We start from the raw sequence: 12,013 nt of genomic DNA, 5'->3' as shown, positions 1-12,013 counted from the left end.
GTTTTCTATAAAAGATTGTACACCACGGATTGAAGTGACAGTCTCCTTAGAACCCACCTCGAGTGTAACTTCTAGGATAACTGTGCTTAGCTGCAGCTAATAAACCTGGCTTCCATGCTCAACGGAGTGTCTCGTGTCTCTGTTAGTTACAAGGCAGGTGAATCCGGGGATTTAGGCGTGCCCAGCGTCGCCCGGCCCATAGGCCCGATTCTCCAGGGGGGATTTTGAGAGACAACCACGAGGGAAAATGAAATAAATAATACATTTTCCCTTATAATCATCTCTTGAAATCCCCCTTACCTGGCCCTACCGATCCTACTTGGAGGGTATGTTTTTTCTACAACCGATTTTTGCCTGATTTATGACTCTGTACCCTGTGCATGTGCTTTAAGGCCAGACCAAAAAAAAAAAAAAAAATTTTGTTGCCCACGCTGCATCGCCAAATGTGATGCAGCGTGGGCAACGAAATTCTTTTTTTTTTGTACTTACCTATAATGGTCCATATCCCGCATTTTCCAACCCCCCCCACCCTGACCCTCCCCTGCCTGACGTCACCGCCCCAGTTTAACGCCTGGCACGGGCCGTGCCTGCCTGTGACACTGTTAATTAATGCATGTGCTCTGGCCTTAAAGCAGTTTGTAGACTTGGTTTCACCCTATTGGTGTATTTAAGGTGCAAAACATTAACATTGTCTCAAAAATATTGTCAGAAGCAATGTCATAAATATAATTGTAGTGACCAGATTATCATTGTACGGAATACTGGAGGTAAGAATATCAACTGCTTAAGTGTTTAATATCATTTTGAATGCCATTATTTTATTGATTTTGTGTGTTTTAAGTTATTAATATGTTAATTGTAATTGTGTGCAATTTTTTAGCAGTTGTTTTATTCTTGTAATATTCGTAAAGTGTTTGCTTTTGCATTTATGTTATTTTTTGTTGTTATTTGCAGTTGTTTTGTTAGAAGAAGAGTGGTGTGGGAAGACATTTAAATGTCTATTTTAATATTTTAATGTTTTTATACATTTTTTGAAAATTGTTTGTTAATTAAAATATTAGTCATGTACATATTTAATTATATTTATTTTATTGAAATGTTACTTTCATTTTTTATTGTCTTACTAATATTATCTATATGATTTGTTATTTGTATTATTTAATTAATTCATTCTTTACTGTTTTTACTCACTAAGTATTGTTTATTTTAATGGGAAAAGTATCACATTAATTGTGTACTTTATTAAACTGATTCACCTAATACAGTTCCTGTTAATGTATTATTTTTAAAGAAGATTCATATTTTGTTTACATTGTTATTTTCTTGTAACTTATGAATTTGTTGGCATTATTTCAAATTGCTTGTGGGTTATTGGGATTGGAGGGCAGGTGGATGTATGTATTCTTTTGTGAGGATTCATCTAATGGCATCAAAGTTCTTAGCAAAACAATAAATGTTCTTCCTATACAAAGTCTGACCTTATTATATGTACACAATAGACTTGAGAAAGGTAAAAGTCAAAAGATGCAGTGCAAATATATTTTTGGACTTTGGTGAGTCCATCTGTTTGAGTCACTTCCTTTTTTCATATGGTGTCACCATACACCAGTATACATCGCAAAATTGGTTCAAGGACCTGTGAACATTTCCTCAAGAAAAGGAGTATCCATCTATAAAAATACAATCAGATGTTAATGGTCATGATTGAAGTGTTTCTTAACAATAACATTTTCCTTTTTAATAAATATTTTTGTTTAACAGACAAGGTGGCTGCCATGAGATTGTCTTTCTGATCGAGTTATGCAAACCTCACAATGGGTTGGTACAAACAATACATAGCATGGACACCTTTTATGGGATGACACAACAGCAGGTTAAAGCCTATTACACAATCTTAAAGAACTATTCTGCGAACTTCTTTCATTCACATATGAAATCAGTGAATCAAGAGTGATATTCCTTTACAGAGAAATGTACATACACAAGAGCATACTACAAACAAACTTACAAAATTAATTCTAACTAACATCTGTACACAGATACTTTCCACCCAACTTATTTTATGTGTAGTATCCTCTAGAGGCAATTCTTGAGTATTAGAAGGAATTACACAAGAGCAGGAATTTACAAATACAGTATTGAAATTATTAAAACATTTGAAACACGGAACTACACACGGAAAATCATGCAATCTGACGAAATAGACAGAATGCAAATACTGATGGTTGAAAACAGACAATTGGAAAACAGTTAAAATCAAAATGATCAGGAATGTCTATGTGAAAGCAACTGAGGTGAAATGGATACTGTGAAGACATCGGAATGCATTTTACTAGATATGTGTTAACATTTGCACAATGGTCACTCTTATTCAATGGGATTTAATTTAGGTGGACTCAGAAACTTCCTTAATGAGAGCTAAGCTCTCACATAACAGAGTGTGTAGATCACAAGGACCATAGATGCCGGCACTCTGTACCCAGCTGTGGTAACTGAGTATCACTCTGATGCCAGAGATTGGACTAAACATCTTCTCCCGAAAAAAATGCAAAGCCAGTAGAAAAGGTGTGACTCCAATAAATGTGGAGCCCATAAACCAACCACCTAAACAATTAGGAATCAACACAGTCAAGTCTCACATGTTGCAGACTGGTTGTTGGTGATGTACTGGTGATCTGGTGTTCTGCCACCTGTGTCTACTTAACGATACAATTCGCATTTAATGGAGTTGAGGGGATTTTACAGAAACCTACGGGTTCCTATGTTAATCAAGAGAGCAGAGGAAAATACTGGACCAGCTGTCACTAATGGCCCAACTTGTGCCTCTTCATTGATAAGTAGCAGTCGTGGTCAATCATTTCCAGTGATTGACGCACTCAAGTGTCACATGGCAGCCACCAAGGTCCCCAGAGAAACCAGTGTCAGGTGAGAATAAGAGAAGTTTTGGTTCATGTTACTGCGGCTTTATCTACAATGAAAGAAACTTCAAACAGGTTTGCAATCAGAACAATCTCCTCAAAACAGTTGAAACCGATTTTACAACAAGCATGTGAAGGGAAATTGTCTCCTGGTCTCTCTCCCTCCTGGCCTTGCTAGGGCTCCACTTCATTGTAGCCGTCCCACGTTGCATGAGATTTACTCACACAGAAGACAGTCGTGTTAAGTACAGTATTCATTTGTAACCACACAGGGATTGATTTTCGTTTAATTCTAGTTGTGGCAGGTGCACAGTTGGACCTGTCAACTACCAGCTTTGGAAATGTGACTGCAACATTAATAACGAGATGTTGTCATTGGGCTGCATACTGCATGTCAAAAGAATCAGATCACAAGTAAATATGCATTTTAATGATGATGAATAGATTCGTTTTAGGAATGCATGTGTGGGATGTGGGCACGTTAATGGCTTGTGGGGAGGTAAGGTGATTGAAGGTATTCATCGGGATTGTTGACAATGTTGGCAAAATGTGAACAAATAATGATTTAAAGATGTAGGTACTGAATGTATTATTGACTCAAAGCATGTATGTTTCACATGTAACTTGGTTATGGTTGTGATTGGCTAGTAATTTGGTATGAACTATAAACGGCTGACTTCAAATAGGATAAAACGTTTGCACACCTATTTCCTGATTGGGTGTGGTATCAGTGTACCAAGGAGCATCAGAGACTTCAACTCATTAGGGAGCCTTTTGGAACCAAGGGGCATATGTATCAAAATCCGTTATTGCGATTCTCAAATAGCGATTTTTTCAGAATCACTATTTGAGAATCGCAAAACGGGATGTATTTAAAAATTCGCAAATATTTTGCGATTTCTTGTTATTCCTTAATTGTGATGGCAAATTGCGAAATTGCAATTAAGGAATACCTACCCATTCATTCCTATGGGCCAGGAGGCCCAAAGGAATGAATGGGAAGTAATTCTCATTTTGTGATTCGAAATTAGAGAATAGCAAATTGAGAATAATTTCAAGGGTGCAAAGGTGTCATAAGGACTCCCTGATGCACCCATGAAATGGGCATGTGTGCGCATATGGCGCACATACGTGCCTTAAGGGCATGTATACGCACCACATGGCACTTTGAAAAATGCATAAAAGTTAATTTTTCAAACAAATCACAAATTATCACCAACTTGAAGTTGGTGGTAATTTGGGTGCTTGTGACATAGCATTTAAGGAATTGCATTTTGCGATTCCTTAAATGCTTACACAAAATGAAGAAATTGCAAAATTAGCGATTCCTTATTAATGCAATGCGAAAATGGTTCATACATCAAGTTTTGGGATTTTGTATTCGCAAATACCGTTTTTTTGCGAATCGCAGCATTTGTGAATACTAAATCGTTTGATACATATGCCCCCCACTGAGTGAGTTTGATACCTGTGAGATCTGTCCGGTGGGAAATGACGAGAGCTTCACCTTTTTTCTAGAGCTGCTCGATTTTTGAAAGTTCATTATCGATTTTGCTCTCTCTGAAGAGAATATACACAGAGAATAGGAGGTAAGAGATATGGAGTGGTAAAAGGCATGGACAATAGCCAATTGGAGTGGCCAATCACATCTGTGGTTTGCCTATGCATTTGTGCAAAATCCATCCATCCAACTTGAGACAATGACAGGTGGAGTCTTCTCATACAAACTTAGATGAGACAGATAAGTATGAAACACACACCTTTAACTTTGTGTATGAACTAGAAAATGTCCTATCCCCCATCCTTGGCATGCAGGGCACTGACCTGATAGGATAGGGATCCCCCTTGCCCCCCCAACGCCACCCCTGAGCAGTGAGGGGCAGCGTGCACCCCACACCCGCTCAGCACCTTGAGACCCTTTCAGGTGAGTAGCTGTGCTTTACCAACCCTGATTGATTGACCTCTCATGAGTGTAGACTTACAACAACTTTAAATTCATATATCTTTTCTAAGATAGGTCTGGGAATTTATGTGAGTGACAGCTTTCCACTTGTAGGGAGTTATTTATAGTTTTTCCGGACAGGGTATTCCATCGCAAAAATAACAAAACGATAGTGGAGGGCTAGAGGGATGTTTAAAGACCTGGCCTAAGTTCTATCCCCTGAAGGAGCTACATATACAACAAACAAACTTAGGGGTCTAAACTAGAAATCCTTTAGTGATTTTTTACAAGCTATCCTAATGCCTCATTAAGTACAAAAGGAAGTAAAAATCAAATTAAACTAACAGACCAAATCACCAAAATATGGGACACCTGTGATTGTCAATCTACCTCATTAAGGATTCCCATCAATGTCTTGTATAGATCAATATTCTCATCTGGTAATCCTACCACTGTATTGTGTCTCTTGATCATCGAGACAGCCAGCATACCCCCATGGTCGGCTTGGGGTAACGACCCACAATCACTTTGTTATACCATATGATGTTGATATGATGGGAAGGTGCAGTGCAAGAAATTATAAAAGTGGTGATTAAAAAAGGATAGGGAGCCTAACGAAAGGTTATTTATTGGGCGTGAGCCCCTTCCGATTTAAAAACAAGAACAGTGCAAAACAATAATCGCAGTTCAAACAAATAGCTGCGAGAGGGCCGGTCTGTGACTGAGTCAGGGGGAGGCCTCCCCCTGACTCAGTCACAGACTGAGACAACGACGGACAGAGCGGGGTCTCACATATCCTGAGCCAGGTCCAGGAAGAGGTGAGGTCCTTTCCCCGGACATACTGGATGTTACCAATACACCAGGTGCCGAAGAGGAATTCAGACAGTTGAAGGAACACTATATCCTTTACTGTTGATGATTCACTTATGTGTTTTTTGTGTTATATGTTTTTCACACATTTAGTCACAATTAGGCAGTAGCATTAACGTAGGACAGAGGCCCTGAAGAAAGCCTATGGTCCTTTTCCACGACAGGCTGAAACATGTTGGCCCTCTCGCAGCTATTTGTTTGAACTGCGATTATTGTGGGAAGTTGTAACCTCTACACGCAAGTAGGTGAATAGCATTTAGTAGTATGTATATGATGCTATTGTAGGACTACAAAACTTACTATAAAACACAAGGGGATATTCTCAAGGAAGTGGCAGAGAGAGGTGTTAGCCTTCTTGGCTTCTCGCCTCTCTCTGCCACTTTGGAAACGCACTTAAACAAACATAAAATGCCAGTTTTCACTTACATATGTGCTGCTTCATGCAGCACACATATAAGTTACAAAACAACAATTTTAAAAAACGGTTTGTTTATGTACAGGAAGGGACACCTTCCTGTACATACAGAAACCATGGCATTTAGCTTTTTCCATGTGTGCTGCACAAGGCAGCACACATGGAAAAAGCAAAAAAGAGGAGAAACAAAGCATTTCTCCTCCTATGGCAAACTGAAGACCAGGGTTTTCCTGGACATAATTTTGGCACTATCTCCTATTTACACTGCCCTTGTGATTAGGGGGCAGCAGCAAAATCAATGGGTGTTGCGGTGGAACGCCCACTGCACACCCATTTTGCTTTAAACACAGCGTGAAAGGGGGTCTTATTCACAAGACAGCATTAAGCCACGTTAAGCGGCTTAACGCTGCCTTGTGAATAAGGCGAGGCCCTATTGCCCTTACAATGTAACTGAAAGTGATGTTGTCGTGGCGATAAGGGCCTGTGAGTATGCCCCACTGATTCTAAATTGGCCCTCCAGGCTTTATGTCTTATTCTAAGGTCACTAATCTCCCATTTGGGAGTTTAGGGCACTGGCTTGAGGGAGGTTTAATAACAAACTTGAACAGTGGCGTCTGGTGACATTTTAAAGTGGGGAGGCGTAAAAATTCCTGATAAAGGCCCACTGGCAAGTGAGCATAGCGTTTCTTATTTTTCAAAATGCAGGACTACAAGTGCCAGAGAGCCAAGGGAAAGGAACTGGGGCACAAATAAACTACACTTAACAGGGATCCGGCTGACATAACAAATACAGTGTTAAACATGCGCTTCATAACCACGTCAGGGCTGAATTTATTTTCATCTACGTAACGTTACTCATCGAGGTGGTTACACAATTCAAAGACACGCACCTGGTACTGAAACATGGTAGTAAATAGGAGCAATAAACATAGCTGGTGACTAAGCAGGCACTGGGGTGTTGTAAGAAACCATGAAGTGATTATTGCCCATGCCCATAACCCTCAACCCTTACCAAAGCAAATGTCATTGTAACGCCAAAATTATTTTTTTGTGGTAAATGGTAGCTTTAAAATTTGGTAGTCACAAGTGCAGTATAACGGAGTACACTTTCAGATCACATAACCTCAGCACGCAAAAGTCTGCACCGAGCATTACAGCAGAGCAGAATAAATACACGTTTGTTTCCTATCTTCACTATAAAAGAACGTGCACACCACCAGCCCCGAGTCCTGACTGCACTTTAGAATGCATTTTTCTGCTTCAATCGAGGTCCTGAAACAAATGGCTAAACCCGTGTGGGCGGAAACACTCGACAGCAAATGGCACCCTTGCCAGACTTGCAACGCTTCATCGTACAGCAAAAGTGCAAATGATGCTTTGTGATTTTTAAATTTAATATTGTTAGGGGAAAAAAGCTGCCATGCCCATCTACTCCATTTCACAATCACCTCCTCCGTGTACTTGCAGCACACAAATATTTCTATCTGGTGGTGGGCGCTTTACATAAGTGGAAGCAGACAATTATAGTGCTATGAATGTGGCAGGAGGCAGCGCTTCACTTTGCAGCGAAATGCTAGTTTTAAAACCACTGTTGGGGATTAAGGCAGCCTGTTACCCCTGACCATGCTACTGTAGAGATGACTGACATAATATCGAGGGACAGAATATCGACCATCAAAAAAATCGTTGAAAAAATATCGAAAGACAGAATATCGAGTCTCTATCTACAAACAGGTAAGTACAAAAATATCGAGTAATAAATATTGTTTACTAAAATATAGTTCATATAAATATCGACTTTATTAAAAACTATGTCAAATTAAATTAATATTAAAAAGTTAATTACTAAAATATACTTAAAAACTACTTAAATTAACTTATAATAATTAAATATTTAATAAAAGTTATGAAAACAAATTTTTCATTCATATTTGTTAAAACATATATATATATAGTAAAAAAAATATAATTAATATAATTAAATAATATCCAATATTAGTAACGTACAATAGCGGATGTGAAAAAATTACTATTCCCACTCCAAAGAGTGCAATTGTAGGGAAAGCGTTGGATAGCGTAGGGGTTAAAATTACTATTCCCACTCCAGTGGGTGCAACAGTAGGGAAAGCGTTTGATAGCGTAGGGGTAAAAATTAATATTCCCACTCCAGTGGGTGCAACAGTAGGGAAAGCGTTGGAAAGCATAAGGCTAAAAATTACTTTTCCCACTCCAAAGAGTGCAACAGTAGGGAAAGCGTTGGATAGCGTAGGGGTTAAAATTACTATTCCCACTCCAGTGGGTGCAACAGTAGGGAACGTTGGATAACGTAGAAGTAAAATTTACTATTCCCACTCCAGTGGGTGCAACAGTAGGGAAATCGTTGGTTAGCGTAGAGGTAAAATTTACTATTCCCACTCCAGTGGGTGCAACAGCAGGGAAAGCGTTGGATAACGTAGGGGTAAAAATTACTATTCCCACTCCAGTGAGTGCAATGGTAGGGAAAGCGTTGGATAGCGTGGGGGTAAAAATTACTATTCCCACTCCAGTGGGTGCAACAGTAGGGAAAGCGTTGGATAGCGTAAGGGTAAAAATTACTATTCCCACTCCAAAGAGTGCAACAGTAGGGAAAGCGTTGGATAGCATTGGGGTTAAAATTACTATTCCCACTCCAATGGGTGCAACAGTAGGGAAAGCGTTGGATAGCGTAGAGGTAAAATGTACTATTCCCACTCCAGTGGGTGCAACAGTAGGGAAAACGTTGGATAGCGTAGAGGTTAAATTTACTATTCCCACTCCAGTGGGTGCAACAGTAGGGAAAGTGTTGGATAGCGTAGAAGGTAAATTGACTATTCCCACTCCAGTGGGTGCAACAGTAGGGAAAGCGATGGATAGTGTAGGGGTAAAAATTACTATTCCCACTCCAGCGAGTGCAACAGTAGGGAAAGCGTTGGATAGCGTAGGGGTAAAAATTACTATTCCCACGCCAAAGAGTGCAACAGTAGGGAAAGCATTGGATAGCGTAGGGGTATAAATTACTATTCCCACTCCAGTAAGTGCAACAGTAGGGAAAGCGTTGGATAGCGTACGGGTACAAATTACTATTCCCACTCCAAAGAGTGCAACAGTAGGGAAAGCGTTGGATAGCGTAGAGGTAAAAATTACTAATCCCACTCCAAAGAGTGCAACAGTAGGGAAAGCATTGGATAGCGTAGGGGTCAAAATTACTATTCCCACTCCAAAGAGTGCAACAGTAGGGAAAGCGTTGGATAGCGTAGGGGTCAAAATTACTATTCCCACTCCAAAGAGTGCAACAGTAGGGAAAGCTTTGGATAGCGTTAGGGTTAAAATTACTATTCCCACTCCAGAGAATACAACATTAGGGAAAGTAAATACTTCATATATTATTTAAAAAATTATAAATGAATATCTATAAAAATTTATTTAAAAATAATTACCAATTTAATATATTATAATAAATAATCTATTACAATTACTAATTAACAATAATTATTACAATTAGTTACCTATTAATACAAATTATTACAAATTAACAAATAATTATTTAATAATTAAAAATTAATTAACAATTAATTCGAATTCAATACAAATAAATAAATTTAATTATTTAATTAATTATGAATAAATTACTTCCCACCCTATTCCCCTATAAACCCACAACCCGCTACAGAAAATACATTATTAAAATAACATAATTAGTAATTAATCAATTAAATTAAATGAATTGGCAATTAAAATTGTATTAATTACCCATAAAAACTTAATTAATAATTAATTCTAAATAAATACCAATAAATAATTTTACATATTTAATTAATTATAATTAAATTACTTCCCACCCAATTCCCCTATAAACGCACAACCCGCTACAGAAAATAAATTAGTAAAATTTACATAATTACCAATTAATCAATTAATTAAAATTAATTACCAAATAAAATTTAATTAATTAACACATTTAAATTAATTAACAATTTATGAAAAATTAATACCAATAAATACATTTACATATTTAAATAATTATAATTAAATTACTTCCCACCCTATTCCCCTATAAACCCACAACCCACTACAGAATTAAATTACGCAAAAATTATAAAAACAAAATGTATTAATTAAAATTAATTGCAACATAAATACACACTTTTCACACATATTATAACATAAAAAAACTATAAAAAATTAGATATTATTAAAAAATCGATATTTTTAACAATCTATATTATATTCTTCGATATTTTAACTTTCTATATTTTTAACAGTCGATATTACATCACTTACCTTAAATACGATATTTTTGATATCTATATTCTGTCCTGTCGATATTTTGTCAAATCGATATTTAAAACTCGATAATATGTCCAATCAATATTTTGGACTCAATATTATGTCTGTGCACCCTACTGTAGGCCCCAGTCCACGAATTGCAGCCTTGAATGCATGTGATGTGCGAGCGGGCAGTGCAGCTGTTTAAATTCCGGGCCACTGTCTCGCAGTGATGTGGTAAGATCTGCGTTTCTTCTCAGTGAGAACACGGGTGGGCACTTCTGCAATGATCTCTTCACAGGTGGTTCGTGGCGACACCTTTGTGTAAGGAAACGGGCGGCCCGTGAGCTGCAGATTACCTTTTCAGATGAGACAGCTGTGCAGCTTTGAGACATGCATCACTGAGAGATCCGTCACGTTAGGTACTGTCAAGTACATGTTTTAAGCAGTACACCACGCAGGATCACCCCTTTGTGTGAAATAGATTATCTGTCCATTCCTCATTGATCTGGCTTTTGTTGATCGCAGTTGCAATGTTTTAAAGTTACAGAGGCTCTGAAATGGCACAACTGCAGCGCTATTAGCCCAAATTCTTCAGAGCTCACACCACTTACGAGCATTTATAAGTCAAACTTAACTTACCTTAGGCTTCCCGCCTTCAAGTCCCGACTCCCGTGGCGCCGTCCTGTTTGAAATTCCCATGGTGCTCGACTCGTCGTCACACAGGAAGGCTGCAGGCAGCCTCCCTCCCCTCCGGCTCCACCACAGCACAGCGATGTGATTGGTTCGGCCGGCTGCCCCAACACCACTTTATTTCTCTGTATGCTGCAGCATACAGAGAGCAGGGAGAGTGAGAGGGGTTACTTGAGGGCAGGGAGAGCGGCTTGCCCACTGTTCTTAATACAGTTAATACTGTCTGTTTGGACAGCCTCTCAGGCTGCCCAAACAGACAGTATTAAAAACAGTGGGAAAGCCACTCCCCCTGCCCTCGAGTAACGCCGCCCACTCTCCCAAACAGGAACTTCTGATTTCTTACCGTGAGAGAAGGCAGGTGGGGGGGGCGCCCAAACGCCCCCATGGAGGATCCGCCTCTGAACTTGAACTTGAACATGTCATAGTTCTGGTCACATGAGCAGTTATGGATTGCTTCTCTTTAACGTGTATTTTTCATATATAGCACGTCATGTTGTGCAAACGATCTCCTAGAAACTAGAATGATATTTTCACTTTACTCTTTTTACCTCTCTTCCATATCAGAAATATTATGAAATGTGTCCATTTATGATCAGGAAATGAAAAGGTGCTTTATAGTTATCGTTTGAACCTGTCAAACAGTCATTTGAAGCAGGTTTAAGGCTCACATTGAAAATGTAAATGTTTATTCTGCATTAATCCACCTTGCTCTTGTGTTTCAAATATACAGAACATAAATTAATGTTCTGAAATCAAACCACATTTCAAGAATGTAACTTCGCACCAATCTAAAGCCGAGGAAAGCTGAAAAATCCATGACAGGTGTTGAAACAATTATTCACTAGCAACCTTCATTACCCTCAATCACAGTCCTTTTCGTCCTAGTCATGA

Source organism: Lissotriton vulgaris, chromosome 7 (assembly GCF_964263255.1).
Source record: "Lissotriton vulgaris chromosome 7, aLisVul1.2, whole genome shotgun sequence".
NCBI classification, from domain to species: domain Eukaryota; kingdom Metazoa; phylum Chordata; class Amphibia; order Caudata; family Salamandridae; genus Lissotriton; species Lissotriton vulgaris.
The sequence above is the reverse complement of the archived record's forward strand: the minus strand, read 5'-3'. Positions refer to the sequence as shown.